An 18891-nucleotide genomic window follows, 5' to 3' on the forward strand; every position below is an offset into this window, starting at 1 on the left:
TCCCTTAGATACCCTAGACCAGGGCTGATGGAGAAATTAGGAGAACATTTTCCTTTTTTTTAGAAGAGAGAGTTGGAGAGGGCAGTCGAATCTAGGAGAAAAGTTATGGAGTGACAAGAGATTTTCAGCTCTGCTCACAAGGATGAGGCGACTGGCAGGCCTGAGTCATCCCATCAGTCACACTGCCAGCAAAAAATCATTTTGAAGAATGGGAAGTAACCTTCTTCCATGCAAAGCACCTTGGCTTCCCATAACCAACATCTACAGGAGCTGAACCAACATCACCAGGTATCAAGTGAATGAAATGTCTTGCAATTGTTTGGGTTTTTTTGTATATTTTGTGTGTAATCTCTATAAAACTCCTGTGTAAACTCCCTGATACATGAAAGTGCCAAACTCAAATGGGGCTGATCTGCTGCCTCAAGAATGGACTTGCTGTTCTGGAACCAGCTGAATTGCCAGGACTGCTGTGAACAACAGGCACTTCTGGGGGTAACAGAGACCCATTACAAGCCTGAAGATTTGTTTTACCCAGTTTTATCCCTCTCTCTCTGTAGATCAGCAGTCCTTTTGAGATAATTCCTCACCAGCACAGTCACAGTGTAGTTTGTATTACATAATTTGGAAAAATCGAAAAATTACAATTTGATTCCTCCATCTGCCACCAGCATCATTGCATTAATTAACCATTTATTGCAAAGCTGCAGGACCAAGACCTTTTTTTTCTAACCAAGCATGAATAGATCTGCGGTCTTGAAGGGCTCTTTCTTTACAGATAATGCTGCTCCAAGAACTAATGTCCACGGGAATGATTCCAGCCCAAGTGAGAGAAGAGGGAGAACAGCTCAGGTGCATGCACAAACCGGAGACTGGGGTTGATACTGAATAGTGGGAGGAAAAAAAGAACACACCCCTCTGTGTGTTTTGGCTTCCTACCTGTTTATTCTGCTCATAATACCCATTTCTGTAGATTTTTGCAAAGCACCCCCAGTTGTGCTTCTGCTGATTTCGATGTTGGTTTGCTGTGAGTACTGGGATTCAGCTTGTTGCACTGTGTCCCTGAAAACTGTAGGGACAAGGGCAGTCTGGGGCAGAGATGCAGAATGGAAGGAGAGAGTATTCCCCAATTTCTCCTTCTACATCAGGCCCTGGACGACCCCTGTGGAATGGCTTCATGTCATATTTAATCGAACCTGGAGTTCCCAGCAGCCATGCGTTCCCATGGTGAGACAGCCATGTGTTCCCATGGTGTTTGGGAGGAGTCTTTCTCAGAGAGTGGAAAGAAAGGCTGGGCCATGATCACGCACAGATGGTGAAAGAGCTCATGAGAAAGGAGAGAAACCAAGGGCTGTATTTGGTTTCCCTGCCTAGCAGAGATTCAAAACAAAAAACTTTTAGTTCAAAAGGAATTCTTTCCTTGGGGACCAAGTGCTACTCCAAACAATAGGATTATTTCTTCGTTATTGCAGGAGTAGCAAAGATAGCATGCAGTTTTGATTTAGAAGTAATGGGAAGATTTGCCTCGACTGTGTTTTATTCCAGCTGAAATCAGTAGAATGGGGTTTGGTGCTATTCACAACTGTTGTCCACTGTGTTGTGAGACCAAATATTTAACCAGCATTGCAGATTTGAGGGGTGACTAAAAATAACACAGTTGATGAACTTACTTATTTCCAAGGTATAATTTGAGTCACTGCTTTCACTGACTACACTTAAAACAAAACCAAACAACAAAAACTTTATTTGTTAGGACTGGAGAGCCCGAATCACCCCACAGGAGTTATATAAAATAAATTTTATTTATATATATATATATATACATATATTCACACATTCTAGAGCAGAACAATTTCTCAATCGGCAACATTAATTTACAGCATAGTCATACAACTCTGAACTGATTTACCTCCTGTTTATGTCAAAGAAAACAATCCAAATACCTCCTTTTTTAGAATGGCTACCTTTTATCAGTAATTGTTGGGGTTTTTTTTTTTTTAAAGAGCCTTGTAGAAAAAGGGTCCCTCCAGTAAACTAAAAGAAATTGTGTCTTGTTTGGGGTATTAATTCCTGTATTCCATCTGCTGCTCCCTGCATTTGCAGTTCTACCTGTGAGTCACAGCTCCAAGACACGCCTGTACCAGTTTTAGGGGAAGTGAGCACAATTCCACATGGGCAATTCCATATCAGTATGTCCTGGATTCCCTACACTGATGAAAATTAACTGGTATACCTGCAGCAATACAGATAATGTTGATTAGATCAGGTTAATTAACTGGCAAAGCCCTGCTAATATAACATTATTCCAGCTCCCTGAGTATTCCTTGCTCAAGGTAAGGGGCAATCATTGCTCAGTACCTCTCACTGCCCTTCATCTCTTGGTTTATGTGAGCACTGTTTAAATAACCACCCCAACCATGCCACCCAAATTCTGGTGCTTTCTGGAGCTGTTCAGCTGGGACAGTGTTGCTCATGGCTGCCAGAAGCCAGGAAACTTCGGATGTCATTGGCAGTAAGGGAACTTTACTGGAGATGAAGCGCAAATCTCTCTTTGTTTATCTGAAGTACCAGGCAGTTAACTTGAAAAATGGCCATTTATTGTGACCCTAGCTGTGCAATTATTCAGGCTTGTAATTGACATCTCAAACACAAGAGCAGTGCTGTAAAAAAGCACTAAGAATTGCCAAATGTCAGAGCAGTAATTGCTATACACAGAGTTACTGTGGCTAATTTGGGAACTGCTCTCACATCTCAGCTCCAGTGCTGGATACTTGGGACTGTTTCCCAGCAGAGCTTGAGGAGGACCTCCAGCTTCCCAGATTCCTCTCACAGCCATTCATAAGGCCAGTGAAACTGTGGAAGAAGAGAGAAGTTTCAAGGCCAGGAGAAGCTGGAGGAAATCCAGTGTCTCTTGTTTGTTCACATCTCATTATTGAACAGACTTATTTAAACTAAAGTGCTGAAGAAAGGCCTTCCAAAAATACAGGAGCTGATTTAAAGGAGTTTTGTCTGTGCCAAGAGGTCCTGCTTGAATTAACCGTGTTTGAATTAACTGTGTTTGCTCACCTTGAATGGGAATTCCCAGATGCTTTTGCTGATGTGTGTGTGTGACAAGATGTAATTTCCCAGATATGTTACTCTCAGGAGACTGTAGGGGAAGGGGAAATCACACTTGGGTCCTGAATTAATACAGGGACCAATCCCTTTCTCATTAAAAACATCAGTGAAGTTTCTGTGGTTTTGGGGATCGGTCCCTGACAAACTGAATTTTGCAAAACCATGATTGTCCTTCTTCAAAATCCTGGCAAAGGATGGCTTTTGGATATTTCTTAGTAGCAAGAAATGCAAAACTGAAGACAGCAAATGAGGAGTGGAACCTTCATTAAAAGCCACTCTCTCTCAGATGAACCTTTAATAAGCTCTGGTAGCAATAACCATTGGTTAGGGATGACATGGAGAACATTTCTTTCAGAGATGCAATAGGCTGAGCCATGCTATCCACAGAAGAATGTGATGACGTTTAGAAGCCCAGCTTATCCCTAGGTTAAGGGATGCCTCCAGCAGGGAATGTCCCTTAGGAAGAACAGTCAGCTTTGTAAACAGACATATCCAGGTCTGTCCATCTGTTTCTTATCTTAAAACCGCAAACTCTGTAGAGAAGAAACTCTTTGCTCTATTCGTATGGTATGTAGCAAAAGGAGGCCTTGGATAATGATCAGGAGTCAGAATTGTTTAGGAATGAATGAATGTTTGATGTCATCAAAGATACAGTTTCTTCACCTCAAAAGAAATTTCCTTGATTTGCAAAGCTGATGAAGCTGATGGAATTTCTCTAAGAGCCTTTTCACTTGGCCATACACAATTACCACAAGTCTGAACTCCATAGGGATAATATCAGAGTAGCTCTTGGAGAGTAATAGTAGACTTGACAATGAACACAGTAGCTCTTTTTTGGAATGTAGGGTGAAGATTAAACAGCAGTTATAATGTGCCAAGCAGAGCTCTGAGTAGTCCTACAACACACAGTGCAAACTCAGAGGAGGAGAACAGTTCCTCTACATCCGAGCTGGCAGGACAAAAGGAATGTTATCTTTTCAAATGCCTGAGAAATGAAGTGAGACCACAGTATTTGTGTGAGGGGTTGGAGTTTCACTAATTCACTAAACAAAGAGATGTTTAACATCTCTTTGAAATAATTCCCCATAATCTGCCATCGTTTCCTTTGCAAGCTATCTCTTTATTTATGACTTTAATATTAATCTCCAGGGTTGAGTCTCCGTCTGTTTGTCTTGGTCTGACAGAAGTGTTGGAAGTTGCCCCTTGTCACATTTCCTGTATTGCTGGTGCAGTGCTGGGTCAGGCAGATTTGTAGCAATGGTTTTAATATTGCAAGAAAAAATTGACAGACTTTATTGCTGCAGGTTAGAGGAAAGTTCTTCCTTCTCCTCTTTGGTTTAGTTGGAGTTGTTTTGGTTGTGGTTTATTTTTTTAAGTGGAAACTTAAAATGCTTTTTAGAATTGTGCTTTCATCTGTCTGCCTCTTCCCCTCTGCTCTGTTTGCTTTTCAGTCCCCAAAATTAGCAAGAGTAATGTTCTAGTTTGCAGTGCAGTAGGAAAGAATAACTTGACTTTCTAAAATATAATAAACAGTGCAAGACCTGGAACAAGTACAAAACCTTCAGACAAGGTGAAAACCCCCAGAAGAATACCTCCATTCAAAATGTCTGGGGATGTCTGCAAATACTGCCAGCAGCTTAGTCTTGTCCTTTTCCTTTCCAAACATGTGTATTAGGTTTTCCTTTAAAAATACATACTGTATCCCTGAACTCTTCCACGCTCCCAGTCAAAGAAGGTAGTATTTCCTTTAGACCAGTTGATTCATACACAAAATAAAAGCTGTGAGACATTATTTTGGTCTCGCTTCTTTCCCTCTTGTGATATTGATGGAAAACATTCTCTTTGAAATATTCAAGCTTTAAAACCACCAATCATCTCTAGCTATTGGGGAGTACCTGGCTCGACATCTCAAGAATTCCATGGGGCTCAAATTCAGTTCTACCTGACCTGATCCAGCTCTGTTTCAAATGTCCCTTATCCTCTGGGGCCTGTCTGTGCTGCACAGCAAATCTTACAATGGAGAAACAAAGTGCAGTGTACAGATTTGGGTTTTGGTTTGGCATGGAGCTAACTATTATCTTCCCTCCTCTTGGTATTTTGACAATAAAATACCTTCTTTGCAGACAGGGCAAAAAGGTTTTGTTTTGTGTAGGAAGCTCAGCTACAGGCTTACCTTTCTGTAATCCCTGTAGGTTAAATCAGTGAAGATAAAGCCCTTACATCACACAATCTGTTCTGTACCTGGGTCTCTAAATGCAGTTGGATGACTTAGAATAATATACCTAACAGATCAGGGTAATTTGTTCCTTAAATATGAGCTTTGTCATTTTGGGGTCAAATATGATGGAGTGAGAGACTGTCTGTTGTTTAATGTGTCATCTGTTCCACCTGGGTGACACCCATCTGTTTGAGTGTCCCAAGCAGAGGCTAATTTTGTAGCTGTGCTGTTGCCAGCAGCCTGAGAAGGATTCCTTGTGGCATTTATTTACTTCTTTTTATTTGCCTTAAAATCACTGCTGATTATGGCCTGACTTTCTCTTTGTGGTCAGATGAGAACAGCAGTGAAAATTCCACTGAAATTTAACTTACTGGGAAGGAGCCACAAGTGGTCTAGGATTTTTTCTTGGATTGTTTTGCTGTGTCACCATCTTTTATTAGCTGGTAATTTCCTGTTCATCAATGACAGAGCAGTCAAACAGCACATCCTCTGCAGTGGAGGTTGTCCCTGCATGAGTAGCTTTTTGTATTTACACTCTAGGCAAGAGAGAATTCTTCATGGGGTAAAAAATGTGCGTGGAAGGAAGGGATTAATATTAAGATGATGGCCTCATCATCTGATTTGGCCTCTTAAATCCTTCTGGAAGTGCCAGGTCTAGAAATTCCTCCAATTAATTTTCTTACAATCCCCTCTGTATTCTGCTTCTAACAAAGTCCTGTGAGAATGACTGCAACAGATGAGAAAATTAACTGTGATTTGAATCACATTTGAAATTGGCAGGAAAGTGAGGGGCTTAAAGCCAAGCTCCACAACATCCTCAAATACGGAATATTTGGGATCAAGAGCCCAGTGTTTGCTTCTGAGGAGAACTAGGGCTGCTTGTGATTTGCTGCAATCAATCAGGACTTTGCAGTCCCATCAAAGAAATGTCACTGGGAATGAAGTGCATGACGGGAGAGCCACCCTGGAGGCTTGCTGGGGCACAGCACCAGCTGTGGCTGGGACCCCCTTCCCGCTGTTATCTGGAGTGTGGAAAACCAGGCTGGAGAATATCACAAATCCATTTTTTGTTGCTGTTGTTTGCTTTGGTTTTTTTTTTTTTTTCATGAGTTGATTAGCAGAGGTTGGCTGCAGTTGATAATAGGGATACCTGTGAGAACTCTGTGACCTGCTCAGACATAATTCTGAGGGCATTAATTACATATTGCTGAAATTTCAAACCATAATTGGAGATCGGTGTTATGTTGCAGCCTTTGCAGTAATCTGAAGCAGCTCAGTTCCACAAGAAATTTTGGAGACAAGTTACCACCTGAAGCCTAAAACTGTTCTGTTGTCATTATTGCTCTTTGTTTTAATTTTTAAATCTTGCAATTAGTGTTCTTAAAAAAATAATAAATAAAGCAAAAGGCAAATACAAACCATCTGTGAAACAGAAAGAAATTGTTAAAAGCTGCATCCACGAGGATCTCTGGGAAGAGTGCCACAACATAATTAAGCATTTAGCCAGCATGATATAATTACAAATTGAACATCTCTAAAACAAATTCCACATTGAAAATAAAAATGAATTCTGCTTCTTTCTTTGTGGTAGAGGATCATCATAATCTCAGTTCTAGAAATTGCCACCTATCCTCCTGCAAACTGCAAGGTCTGGGGAGTCTGCACGCCCTCCACAGGTGGGGTTTTTTGGAGGGAGCACCTCATGGGCCATTCCTCAAATCCATGTTTCACTCAAGAGACTGAGTTCAGGAGGATTTAGAGCAAGTGTGGAGCTTGCTGTGTTTTTTAGAGCTCTGACATAATGGCAGGTGATGACATTCTGTATTCATGGCATATAGAATCGTCCCTCTTGTTCCAGGAGATGGCTTATTCAGCTCATAACAACTGGATTCATTGAAATAAAGTGCCATTTTATGTTGAGACATAACAATTTTACACTTAACTAGGACACACTCTCCAATATGTTCTCATTTCTTGCTTTTATCTAAAGGAACATTTTTCTGGCTTAAGTCAGACTGGATCTGATGGCTCTTGGGGCACACTTGAGGTGAAAGTGCTTTCAGCAAAATCATCTAAGTATTTGTAATGACAGCTTATGTTATCATTTACTGCTGTATTTGCAAGAGGAACAAATGGAAACTTTAGTCCTTGAAAAAGAAAAGCCAGTAGAAGAATTCTGTAAATAAATGAAATGGATGATGACACAATATTTAAAATTATTGCTGAACAATTTTGTCATTTAAACAAGACTCTTTTTTTCTAGGCATGCCCTGCCTTTCACAGAAAAGCGTTACCGTCAGTTTTAGAGGTTAGATCTGTCTGTTAAATAGATCTGTCCTCTCCATCGAAACCAGAAGTATTCCTAGGAACTAAGATGACTGTAATGAAACAAAAATCTCCAGAATAAAATTTCTCCATGAAGATCAGATTAATCCTGAGACTAAATAAACAAATTTGTTTCTCAGGAAAGTTGAAAGTAGCGCAAGAAAATGGTTTGACCTGTCAGGCACAAAACAGTACACCAAACACAATACAGTTTTTAGAACCTTCCTAATTTAAACAAAAAGAAAAATCCTCTACCTCATATATATAATTCAAAATAAATAAACAGTTATTAAAATCTTTGGAATAGGAAAAACTGAATTTTCTGCTTTGAAGAGGAGCATAAACCAATGGCTTTTAAGGGAAGGCCCATCAGAGTTTCCTTTGGACATTTGAGACCAATGAAGATGTCCTTGGTAAACACAAGTACTGCAATAAATGTAAAAATTCAAGCTTCTTTGCTTGCTGATCCAATGTTTTGTTTTTCCCTTGTTTTTCCTGTTGTAGAAATAGAAACCATGTATTTAATTGTGAATTTCTTTACTTAGTTCTGGAACTTAAACCTTAGATTTTTCTTAGATTTTTCAATACCTCTAAAGGGATATGATTTAATTTCAGAAATGTGTTTGATGTACATTGTAAGCTTTACTTTGGTCACAAAAACTTCTGTTTCTGATGGTAATTACCACCAGTGTGTTTCTTTCACAGAGAGTTTGTATGGGGAAATAATTGCCATTCTTTTTATCCAATCTGTTAATCTCCATACTTCCACTTCTCAGTTCTTCCCTCATGTCCTAGGTGTGTTAAATCAGGAAGTCTCAGCACTGCTGTCATCTGATCTGTGCTTCCTGGCTTTCCACCATCTGAGAAACCATTCCCTGGAAAAGTGCTTTCTGGAATAAGCCTTCTGTGCCTCGTGGGATAAAGATGAGCAGCAGCAGCAGCCCAGAGCTGTTATGCTAAGTCAAGTTGAAATGACAGCTGCTGTTAATAACAATTAGAACTCATTAAAACCAAGTCCACTGGTGGTTTGTATGAAGTGAATACCTGCTTGCTCACTGGTTATTTAATTGATGTACAGACTGTCAAGCAGACAACAACAGCAATGACTGGAGAGACACTATAAATCCAGCTGACTTCCCCCATTTTCAGATCTCCAGAGACTGCTGACAAAATTATTGAGATTCTTTTCCCCTCCAGTGAATAAGAAATGCTGAGTAAAAGGATATTACACAAATTGGCTGACATTTGGAGTGGACTAGCTAATTCTCATTGCCTCGTGTGTGGTGGCTGTGTGTGTATGTGCACATGTGCCTGGTATTGTCAATGAGCTCCCTGCCCACTCCCCTCTGCTCCCAGCAGGCTGCTGGGAGGCTGAATTTTGGGGGTTACGTAAGAGACAGTCTAGGAAAACATCCCAACCATTTGGAATTTATCCTCAGCACTAACCTCTTTCCTCCATTGTGTCATGCACTTTAAAAAATTATTTTTTGTTTAGTGGCGTGACGGGGATGTGTCTCATCTGAAAAAATGAGGTCTGACTGTTGTGAGGAGGCAGTTGGGTGTACCAAAATTGACTTTTGCTCACTTCTGCTTTCCATGGGCTGTGGCTGCAGTCCCTGGTGTCAAAAATCTCTCCTTTCTCTAACAGCTGGGAGTTGAAGATCAACTAGGGCAATCGTGCAGCAAAGGGAGATAAAAATGAGCTGTTAGGGCTGTATCTTCATCCTGCTGGCAGCTGCTTCCTGGGAAAGGGGTAGCAGCAGGTGCTGTGTCTACAAACATTTCTGACAAATAATTTCCCTTGAAAAGTAACAAAAAGTAATGTTGTGAGGTTACAATTTATGGTTAGAGAAAATGGAGTCATTCCTAGTTTGAATAAATTTATGTGAAAATCATAAAACACATTCTAGTGAAAGTGCATTTCACCAGGAACATCCCTTGTTTGCTATGTGTAACCCTCCTCTGAGCTGTGCTGAATGCAGCTTCATATTCCTGCAGATTTGTGAGGAGTTTTATCCAACAAATTTTGGTTGGCCTGTCTTTTAACACCAGAAGCACACTCCGGTACATTTTTCTTATACCCCTTCGGAACAGTGCAGTGTTACTTTATTACATGTGATTTTTCTCTTGTGGCCTAGAACCTTAATCCTGATTCCACTCAAGTTTCATAGCAAACATCTTAGTTATATTTGTGTTTTCTTTTAAAAGTGGTTGCGATCAGACCTCTGGGCCCTGTCTCTGCTTTGTTTTACTGCTGTTCTGCTTTGAATTTCTTAAACATTCTGTTCTCAATCTTTTACAGGTTGAAATGAATGAGAGATCAGCTCTGCACAACAGAGCAGGAATTACACCTAAGTTCCTCCCAGTACCACTGCTTTTCATATGCTAAAATCAATAGATTGGATTCAGACAGGAGGTAAGCAAATGCAACTCCTTTGTTCACACTCATTTGTACCACATCTGGATTCTGGCCTGTTCCATCCAGTCTCCTGTGATAATTGCATACAGTTTGTTCCAGTCTCTTCATCCCCATTGCTTACAATGCTTACATTTGCCTTTCTTGCATGTAACCATCCTGGTGAAAAGACTCGTGTCTGAGAGGTAATGTAATTGTGTTTTCAATTATCCTCTGTGGGAGTAATCCAAACATCATAATATAAAGTAATTTCTTTTTTTGAAGGTGGTACACGAAGCTCCTGTTAAGAAACTGAAATAAGAATAAGGGCTATTCAGTGCTGGTCTATTTTGTATTTGAGTGGAAGAACAAAGGTACCCCACTTCACTCCTTCTAACAACCAAACCTATTCACCTCTGTTGGCTCCTAACACAGGATATAGCAACACACAAGCTGCAGCTTTTTTCCTAGGAATTTGGTGTTGTGTCTTGGGCATGTGGCAGCCCAAAAAGCATTTGTTTACCCCCTCATAATTTTCAGGGGCCTCTTTTCCTTCCTCTTTTCAAAAAAATTACTTCCATCTGCTAAGTACAGTTGTTTAAAAAAAAAAAAAGTTGGATAAAGTTAAAAATTATGCTTTTTACTTTTTTTTTTTTACACAAATCACTTAATCATTATTTCTGTCACATCTTTACTCCGTTGTCCTTACTGCACGTCCTAGACCCAGGCAGTTTCACACATGTGATGTATGGAGCCAGGACTTCTAGTGAGAGCTGGCAGGGAACTCAAATGTCTTAAAAACAATGGCTGCCATCATCACTTCAAAGAGTCCAATGGATTTTTAAGGGATTTGGATCAATGCCTGAACTGACTCCAGAGTGCTGAGATGCTTTATTGGTACTTAATTTGGACAGCATGGGAGATGGCTGGGAATCAACTGCTGGAAATGGCAGGCAACATAGGGATACCCTAAAACATTAATTTCTCTAGAAGCTTATGCTTGGGGTACTGAAGGTGAGAGTGTAATGAAGAATGACAGAAAAGGTTTGTCATCAAGCTAACAACTCCAGTGACAGGAATTTAATTGTAGGCATACCCTAAGCTTGAAAAAGTTTCAAACAGAGCTCCCAAATAGGTCCAGTTGACTCCTGAAACACTAATTGTGTGTGTCTGGCAGTCGAGTGGCACTGGCCAGGCTGCACTAAACGTGGAATCAGGTTGGTTCAGAACAGTTGGTTCTGAACTAATTGCTTAATAAAATCACAGGTTTATTAGATGATTAACCTAACTTTTTATTTGTTATCGGCTCTGGAGAAAACATGCATTGGCAGTAACTCATTCCTTATATTGCACTTGCCACTTCTTCCTGCTCTCCTGCCCCGAGCTCCTGAGTTTTGCTATGATATTTATATCATATTTGCCTTTGTTTGTCTCATCTATTTGCCTTTATGGAGCAAGGAATCTTCTAGAAACCACAAAAGAGCACACAATATAGATGGAGAAAAGCAGGAAAGGGATTGGCTCCAGTGCATACAGAAAAAAACTGCAAACAAACATAAGGAAAGTTGTTTTTTTGATTTCCCTAAGTAAATTCTTTGGGCAGTACTCAGGTTGTACTCAGCCTCTTCCCCTTCAGAATTTCTGAAACTTTGGTTTTGTAAAGATCACAGTTCTCTCCTGCTCCATTCTGTTCTCCATTCCACAGCCACAGCTGGGAAAGGTATTTATTCTCATCCATGTCTCTGTGGTGAAACTGGCCACTAGGAAAAAACCCAATGTTCCATAAAAATAACTCTACTCAATAATAAATTTGTGCATGAGGTCATACTCTTAATCTGAAAATAAATAGCTAAATAGTAAAAAAAAAAAAAAAAAAAAAAGGTCTAAAAAGGCAGAAGGCAGTTTATAAGGAAGAGAGCTATACTTCAGCAGCTAATGAAGTAATGATGCCTTATGGGCTACTTGGAACCATTGTAAGAAGTTGGAAGAAATAATTGTCCTTGAAAGTCACCTCTACAAATATCCTTGATAAAAATGAAGCAGTTGGCATGGCACTGGTGTCACTGTACATTGTCTGTGGTGGTGGGGTTGTGACAAGAGACCTATCAGTGAAAATGACAGGAATTGTTCAGCACGAGTTGAAGTCATTTGATGCAGGGCCATAAAGGCTGTTGTACACTTTTCTTGGGAATGCACAAGTGCTGTAGGTAAAAAGATTTCAATACCTTCATATGATATCTGTGTGCACTAAAAATACCTTCTGGAGGTGGCTGCCAAAGAAGTCAGTGAGAGATGCTATTTGAAGGGTGTGAGTAAAAAGTAATGTTTCCATAACTTCCAACAAGTAGGTGAGGTAGCCTGGGGATATATCCTGTGCACATCCTGTTCTTCCTTCTGTACTCTGCATGGGGATTGATATCCCTGCTAACTGTGCATCCAGCCTTTCCCTTGGCATGGTGTCCCCACCTCTCCTGCTTTGAGGGACAGCAGCTTCAGGTACAGCAGCTACAGCATCATGGTAGCTTCAGGGAGGCCAGGGAAGACACTGGGAAGTAAAAACCTTCAAGGAATGTTAACCTTAAAATCACTCTTTTCTTGCCTGTCTTCAAATCGTCCCAGAGTAACTTTTTTTTACATCAGTAAAAATAAGGAAGGATGTTGGCTCTGAACTGTGCAAGCGCTATTTAATACAAGCATGGCTTGGCCAGCAGCGCCTGCTCCATGGCCTGCCTTGGCAGCACCCTCTGAGCATGTGTGGACACCCAGGGAACTGCTGCAGGAGCTGAGCTCCGGGAGCCAGGCTCTGGCAGGCTGCAGCTGCCCCGGGATCCCAGCCCCCGGCACAGCCCCACACGCGCGCACGGCTGCTGTGTGCTCCCAGATGTGACAGATGACACGGCGCTCCCTACGGGCCCACACAGCTGGGCTGAGTGACTAACCCTGGCTGTGCACCCACACACTGATGTCAGGAGAGCAGCCAATAGCTCAGAGTGACTCTCCTTGTCTCTGTGTGCGCGTCAGCCACAAAAGTGGCAAACCCAACAATGGGCAAGGAAGCAGTCAAAGGAAAACCCAACTTCAGACTGGGAGCAACTGATGTAAAATGGGATGTGTAACTCCTATTTCCAGTGAAAGGAATCATCGATATTAGCTCGGTCATTTTAAAACAAATGAATCATTAGATGACAAAGCCCATAAATTGATTCATAAACAGCTGTCATCTTAATATGAAAACTCTGAGATTAATCTGTCTCAAAAATTGCAATTCAATTGTGAATGGAAATAACAGCTAAAATCCAGCATTCATCTTGGCCAGGATGAATTTTACAAAATAAACTTCAGAGTTCTATCCATCCTTGCGTGTGTAATATGTGTATGCAAGCTGATGCACTAAAAATGCTGTCTGGCCACCTGGACTTCAGTTGATTCATTAATATCATTAATTGCAATGACTTTGGCTTGCTGGTCTTTGAGGGGAAGGCTTCTATCATTGTTTGCTTGCTGAGTTTTTTGTTGTTTTTCCAAGGTACTTGTTGGCTGTGGTGCAATGACTCAAGGCGTGCGATTAGTCAGAATAAGCCCTCAATACTTATGGCAATAAAGTTTGGCACGTATATTTTTGTTATTTTTCCCTGCAATGAAGCACTCCTAGACAAGCTATGGGTTTGGGATTGGTTGCACTTGCTGAGGTAATCGATGCCATGGTACCTTGTCTGAAGAAGACCGAAGAGGTTTGTAACTTGTGGCAGGCAGGTGATGGGCAGTCTGATGGGACTCAGGGAGACTGCCACCCTGCCAGGGAGTAAAATGGGGAGCTGGGAACTACCATGAGATGGGGAAGTCCCAGGGGAAAGGAAAATGAAGGAGCCTGTGGAAAAAATAAACTACAGGGTTATGAGGATTGGCTGAGGAAGGAGAACATGGGCTCTGAATTTCAAGAAAGGAGGCAGGGATTAAGAAGTATTGGGGAAAGGAAACACAGCTCTGGAGCACATGGCTAGGAGCCATAGTGAGATACAAAGGAAAAGTAGTCCAGAGGACAGAGCTTGGCATGAGGAGCTGGGGAAAGATTTAGAAACAGGCCAGGAACCTGTGCCTGACAGCAGGGGAAGGGAAAAGAACAGGGTGGGGACAAAGGATGAGGAGACGAGACAGGCTGGGGGTGGAGGGTGGGGCAGCCAAGAGAAAGGAAGATGAGTCTGTGCCTATTTCAGTGTCCTCCTGGTTCTCACTCCTGGGTCTGGCATTACACAGCCTTTCCCTTCATCTGCTGTCAGGAGACACTGTCATCCCCTGATAACGTGCACACGTGGGCTCCTACACAGCAGACAACCTGCCACAGGGGACAACCTTTCACTGTTTGGGACACAGAGTCACTGTGGCCTGTGGCAAAGCCAGTGGGCCCAGCTTTATCTCTAGTGTCAGCTGACAGCCCCCACAGGGGATGGGTAGGGAATTTGTGAGTGTTAGATCAACAACATGAACAGCCCACAAAGGTTTCAGAGCAAACATTCAGACTTGTAACGACACCCATAACCCTTGCCTTCCACTCTTAAGTGCTTCTGCTCTTCTTCCACTCTTAAGTGCTTTCACTCTTCCGTTGCTTGGAGTCTGCACCTTCTTCATTCTTTTTAAGGTACAGCTGGTTTTTCCCTAGAAAAGTCTTCCCAAATGCCATGTGAAGTATGCAATGGCTGGAATTCATGGCAGTTTGAGTTCAGCAGTTAAGGCAGAGGTCAGTAGCTGGCCACATTAATGTCAGAGTGAACTTCCTCTTCAGCATTTGCTGGGGGCACTTGGAGCAGGTAATTCAGCTTTTACAGAGAAAAACAATCAAGACTGCAGTTGATAAAAGTAATGAGGGTATAACAACGTGGCTTATGCAGGCATTCATTCTCTATTTTTTTCCTGAGGAGGAAAAGGATATAAATTAGTGATTCTTATGTAATTGCTTTTGCATAAAAGGAGACAAAACACAGCAATTTAACCTCCCAGATGCTTGGAAGTTAATGATTGCAGGTCAGCTTTGAGATAATAGCTTGGGCAGTGTTGGGAAAGTAATTTTCTGGCAGATAACAGATTCCATTTTGGCATGTGGACAGTGGATTACAGTCCTTTAACCACCACGAAGAGCTGCGCTAAGCTCTGGTCTCTCCAAGAAACAAACAAGATTTCACAAGAGCCAGCTGGCTTCAGTTGCACTTACAGTACTTGTAACTTCAGATATCGTGGGAGATGCAGTCATGGTGAACTTAAAGACGTATAGGGATGGTTTCCTAGCTGAGAAAGGGGGGGATTGCAGAACGTGTTTGTCCCAAGCTGGTCACTGCATGGATGGATGCATCGGGGTGTGGTGGAGCAATAACTGCATCCACCCCAGCACTGAACACTGCCTCAGGCTCATTTGGGAGAGTTCTCCCTCCCTAGAAATAAAAGCTAACGCAGCACAAGGGACCACATCATTTCTTTGCATTTCCAAAGGCATTCCAGGGCTTGTCTCTCCTTTCTCAGATGCTGCTGTGCCCATACCCTGTACAGGGAGCTGTCTTTGCAAGGGCTTAATGTGTTCACTGTGCCACTGGCACTCTCTTTGTGTTCTGCATGTGGTGTTTGGTCTGTGACCTGCTGCTGCAGGGTGTTATGCTCTGGGGAACCCTTCAGTGGGGCCTAGGTTTGGAGATCCATGGAAACAGTCCTGAAACAAAGAGAAAACAAATGGGAGAGTTGTGACATTCCTTCTGGAATACTATCAGCACAGATTGTTACCAAGAGAGAGGGGTTTGGGGTTGTTTCTTTATTCTTGCTGTTTTCTACCTGCCAGCTAATACATCCTACAGAAATGACGCAGAGCAAGATTTTGGTTGTGCAAGTGGCAGAAATTAAATTCATGATGTAGTAAAACAATTTAATTTTTTTTGTAATGTTCCGCTGATCTCATCTCTCCTTGTCCTTCAGTGTGACATGATGAAAGCTGCATGATGTGGTAACTGCTGTTCCTTGGGAATAGTCTGTCTTTGCTGTATTCCTCCATGAGGTTACTTTGGCTTTGTACTATAACATACCAGGGAATGGAAAGAGTATTTTCCCCACTTCCACCTATATTTCTATTTCCAGCTGCAGTCCTATGAATAATGGAACATTCTCCAGAATTAGCCCACGTGGAAGTTATGAATTCTATGACCTGTATAAGAATCTAATTTAAAAGAAGATAAAGACAAATCTATAATAAAACTTCCACTATTTCATCATCACTTGCTAGGAGAGACAGTGAAAGAGACATTTTTGACTCGCGAGGGGTTTGTAGCTGATGTGGAAATATTTAGAGTTAAAATTATTGCAGGCAGACTTGTTGCAAGCAGCCCTGCTTGAGCTTTCCAACCTTAACTATTCTGTGTTTATGTGAAGATCTGCCTCCTAACAATTTGTGTGTGCTCTGATCAAATGGGATAATGGGTTTCTGAAATGACAACAACCACACAGGCTGTATCTGCCCCACAAACACTGATTTTCCCCCAAACTCAGGGAAAAAGATCTCCCTTTAATCTCTGAACATGTGTTCAAGCACTTCCAGTACAAAAGCAGTTGCTTTACCCTGTAGCAATACAACAAAATGTGTCTTGAGTCCTGAGCAGGGGCCAAGTTACTTTGGTATACTTTTTGCCACCCTTCCAGTGACATGGGATCAGGAGAGGTAAATAATTAAACCATGATCTTATGGTTATAATGCAATGCTATGAGAAAGAGATGTGATTTTATGATTGTTCCCATTAAGGAATCTCTCAACAAGTCTGAATTTCTTTGAAATCCAATATTAATTGAAATTGTTAGAGTTCATGATGTTTGATTGCAGAGTATTTTTGAATTATTTTTTTTTAATGTATATCATCAATCTTTATACTGACATTGTTTCTTTTCTTAGCCTGGAGTAATTTTGCTAGTTTAGATGTATTGCTCTATGTGGTGTGGATACAGAGAGAGAGGGTGTGTATACATGTTTGTATGTATATTAGAGAGAAGGAGAGGGATGATTTTGCTAATTACTCTAACTCCCATAAATATTTGTACTTAAGACATTATTTCTCATTTCTCATAAGCTGAGGTCACTACTCCATCTCTAAGACCTGCAACAGCTGCCAGTACTTCTAGACAGTTCAGATCTTTTTCCAAGTACAATTATTCTGGACTACAGAAAATTTGTTTTACTTCCAATTTAGACCTCACTGGATTGTTCGTTCTCTTATCTTCAGCCATGCTGGGCTGTTGTGTTTCCAACATTCGTAGAGACAACCCAAAACAAAGTTCTGGCCATCTGTGGCATTCTCAGATTAAGCATATATTGAGAAATTTTTATTTAGAAAGACATAAACAAGTGTCCACTGGTGCTTTAGAGGAATAAAGTACTACTTTGAACTGGAATGGAGACTGTAAGAGGTTTGTAATAGGGAGGAGATTTTTTTTTTCTATTGTTGATGTAATGTCTTTCTACTATTTGCACCAGAAAAAGAAAAAAAATGAGGAGGGAAGAAATAAGCTTTTGTTTACAACAAATATTGATGAAGGGTCTTAAAGTCTTCAGAATGGTAAATGAAAAGCTGAACTTCTGTTACATGTGTTTTTAAAAGAGTGACCATGCAAGTAGACTTTCCCAAGGCACTTAATATCCATTAAGAAACTTTGCCTCAAAACTGCACCTACAAAAGCAGCTGGGCAAAAACTGAAGCTTCTTTCTATAGTAACTAATATTTAGAAGGGAAATTCAGTTATAGCCAGATTTATGGCTGTTTGTTTCCATCATACAAGGCAGGAATCTTCCTCCCAAATTTAAACTCAAGCAATTAATATACTTCAAGTTTTTTACATTTCCTGTGACAAGTGAATGTGAGAATTTGTGGGAGACCTTTGGTGTCAATGCATGCTGGAGAAAGGAGATGGATGATTTTTTCCACTGTTAGCTGAGCACTAGACAACACAGGAACAGCTTCAGAAGGGACGCAGCTTATCCATCTCTTTTTGGCTAATTGCTTCTTGGATATGCACCAAAGAGAGGGATTGGGAAGCCAAGAGCCCCAGGGAGTGGAGAAGCTCTGTGGTGGAGTGGAGGCCTGGGCTGATGTTCCATTTCCAGCAGCTGGAAGCGTTCCCTGCCGCCACAGCGACACAAACCACCCGCTGAGGTGTCCTCATGGTGAGAAGATGGATGAGCCTGAGTATTCCTGGGTGTCTTTGCTTTCCTGTAGTTCTAATTGCTTTTCAAAAGTGAGGGGCTTTTTGTTTGTTTGTTTGATTTTAATTCTATAGTAAGTGCTTTTCAAACACTACTTTCATTACTGCAGTGTGAGCAAACTGGAGATGCCATCCTGATAAACTATCAAGGACATATGGCTGAAACCCTTTGAAAAGCAGCTTCTGTGAGAGGGGATTGACATTTTCTGGGCTCGTCATATGGCAGGATTTGTAGTAGTAACTGCTGGAAAGCCAGGAAAGTTGTTGTGCCTTGGATTAAAAACCAAAAATTGATGGATTGACCTGATGGGAGTTTCTTACTCTTAATTTAAAATATCACAAAAATTACTCTTGGATTTTTCAAAGTTTTCCTGTAACCACACTGACAATGTAATTTAGGTTTGAATTGTGTTTACTCTGGAGTTTTTTCCCAGATGTTCTTGCTGAGAGTCTCTAGAAATTTAAGAATTATATATTGAATAAATGAAATTATTGGATGGGCAGATGAGTGCCTTGTGTTTAGTGTGACCTCTGTGTATGAGAGCAGCACTGAATAAAACAGCTTTTTCTCTGTAAGAGGTAAGGCATTCCTGTGAGGAACAGGGAATTGGACTCA

The sequence above is a fragment of the Pyrgilauda ruficollis genome, unplaced genomic scaffold, assembly GCF_017590135.1.
Source record: "Pyrgilauda ruficollis isolate IOZ18807 unplaced genomic scaffold, ASM1759013v1 scaffold58, whole genome shotgun sequence".
NCBI lineage: Eukaryota > Metazoa > Chordata > Aves > Passeriformes > Passeridae > Pyrgilauda > Pyrgilauda ruficollis.